The following is a 2877-nucleotide window of genomic DNA, read 5'->3' as shown; positions in this document are numbered from 1 at the left end:
CCTCCACGACCACCGTCGGCCGCGCCCGCTTCTTCAGCCGTCGCACCGGCGACCACTCCGATCACGACGCGACCCTTCCGGCGCCTTTCGCAGGCCGAGCAGCTCGAGCGCCGCCGCCTGGGGCTGTGCTTTAATTGTGACGCACCCTATGCCCCGGGCCATGTCTGCCCGCACCTCTTCTACTTGGATACTGTCGACGAGACGGAGGACGTTGTCACTGAGGAGGGACTCGGCGATCCAGCCTCCGAGGTCGCGCCGGCACCCGCACCTGCGCCGGCTACGGCCCTTGTCGTCTCCCTTCACGCATTGGCCGGCATCCGCAACGATCGGACTATGCTTATCCCGGTCACGATCCACGGCGAGACTCTGGTCGCCCTGTTGGACACGGGTTCCACTCATAACTTCCTTCCGGAGTCTACTATGCGGCGACTTGCACTAAATCCCACGGGCGGGGAGCAGCTGAGCGTCACCGTTGCTAATGGTGACCGCCTCCACTGCCATGGGCTCGCTCGAGACGTTCTCATCACTATCAGTGACGAGCACTTCATCATCACTTGTGCCGGCATCGATTTGGGCTGCTTCGACTTAATCCTCGGCGTCGACTTTTTGCGGACTCTCGGCCCCATCCTGTGGGACTTCAATGCCCTGACGATGACCTTCTGGCGCATGGGCCGCCACATCCAGTGGGAGGGCATTGGCGGCACCCCGGCGTCACCCCCCCTCCAGCTCGCCGCGGCCACTGCGGAGGCCGAGCATCCGCTGCTGGATCACCTCCTACAGCAGCACGGTGATCTGTTTGAGGAACCCCGGGGCCTTCCACCGGCCCGGGTTTATGACCACCGTATTCATCTCCTGCCAGGGTCGGCTCCTGTGGCAGTACGGCCCTACCGGTACCCTCAGTTGCAGAAGGACGAGCTGGAGCGGCAGTGCGCGCTCATGCTAGCCGCGGGCATTATCCGAATATCGACCTCACCCTTCACGGCACCGGTCCTCCTCGTTCGCAAGTCGGACGACACCTGGCGCTTCTGCATCGACTACCGCGCCCTTAACGCTCTCACACTTAAGGATAAATTTCCTATCCCGGTGGTCGATGAGCTTCTAGATGAGCTACATGGGGCGTGCTTCTTCACCAAGTTGGACCTCCGGTCGGGGTATCATCAGGTGCGCATGCATCCCGACAACATCGCCAAGACAGCGTTCCGGACTCATCACGACCACTTCGAGTTTTTGGTGATGCCCTTTGGCCTCTCCAACGCCCCGCGACATTCCAGGCCTTGATGAATGATGTCCTCCGACCCTACTTATGTCGGTTTGTGCTCGTTTTCTTTGATGACATTCTTATCTACAGCGCCTCTTGGGCGGAGCACCTCCAGCATGTGGCCATCGTCTTCAATGAGCTTCCGGCGCATCATCTTCATCTTAAGCGCTCGAAGTGCTCGTTCGGGACACCTTCAGTCGCTTACCTCGGCCACGTCATCTCGGCCGAGGGTGTGGCCATGGATGCCGACAAGGTGGCGGCCGTTGCCGCCTGGCCGATACCGCAGTCTCCGCGGGCTCTCCGCGGGTTTCTTGGCCTTGCGGGATACTACCGGAAGTTCATCCGGGAATTTGGCCTCATCGCGGCCCCGCTCACGCGCCTCCTCCGGCGCGACGCCTTCTCTTGGGATGAGGAGGCCACTTCAGCATTCGAGGCCCTCAAGGGGGCCCTTACGACGGGACCCGTATTACAGATGCCGGATTTCAACCTTCCCTTCACCGTCGACTGCGACGCCTCTGGTGCGGGGTTTGGAGCGGTCCTGCATCATGGCGAGGGACCCCTCGCTTTCTTCAGTCGTCCCTTTGCTGCACGCCATCTTAAGTTGGCGGCGTATGAGCGTGAGCTGATTAGGTTAGTGCAGGCAGTACGCCACTGGCGGCCCTATCTTTGGGGTCGTTCTTTCTGGATCCGCACGGATCACTACAGCCTCAAGTTCATGCTCGATTAGAGGCTCTCGACGGTTCCTCAGCACCAGTGGATCAGTAAGCTCTTTGGCTTTGATTTCACTGTCGAGTTTCGGCCAGGACGCCTTAACACTGTCGCCGACGCCCTATCCCGGCGTGACGACGATGTGGACGATGGCTAAGCGGAGGGGGCGGCCTTCTGCATCATCACCGGGCCCTCATTCGCCCTCTACGCCGACATCCGCCGCGCGACCGCGACCGCGGCCGACGCCCTCCTCTTGCAGCAGCAGCTGGCGGCGGGTGAGCTGGACGAGCCGTGGCGCCTTGCCGATGGCCTGCTTCTCCACGGGCGCCGCGTCTTTGTCCCAGCGCATGACGATCTTCGTTAGCAGGTGCTGCGTCTCGTCCACTCGGTGGGCCATGAGGGCATGCAGAAGACGCTCCATCGACTCCGTGCCGACTTCTACGTTCCGGGTGATCGTGCCCTGGTCCGTGATTGGGTACGGTCTTGTGTGACGTGCCAGCGCAATAAAACGGAGACACTGCGCCCAGCTGGCTTGCTTCAGCCCTTGGAGGTTCCATCTCAGGTTTGGGCGGACATCTCCATGGATTTCATCGAGGGCCTTCCCAAGGTGGGCGGCAAATCCGTCATTCTCACAGTGGTCGACCGCTTCTCCAAGTATGCTCACTTCATCGCCCTGGGCCACCCATATTCAGCGGCATCTGTGGCCCGGGCCTTCTTCGATGGCATTGTCCGTCTCCATGGGTTTCCTTCTTCGATCGTCAGTGATCGGGATCCTGTCTTCACGGGCCATGTGTGGCGCGACCTTTTCCGGCTGGCGGGCGTGAAGCTCCGCCTGAGCACTGCCTTCCACCCTCAGACGGACGGCCAGTCTGAGGTCGTTAACAAGGTGGTTGCCATGTATTTGCATTGTG

This window comes from Triticum aestivum, chromosome 7B (genome assembly GCF_018294505.1).
Source record: "Triticum aestivum cultivar Chinese Spring chromosome 7B, IWGSC CS RefSeq v2.1, whole genome shotgun sequence".
Lineage (NCBI taxonomy): Eukaryota > Viridiplantae > Streptophyta > Magnoliopsida > Poales > Poaceae > Triticum > Triticum aestivum.
The sequence above is the reverse complement of the archived record's forward strand: the minus strand, read 5'-3'. Positions refer to the sequence as shown.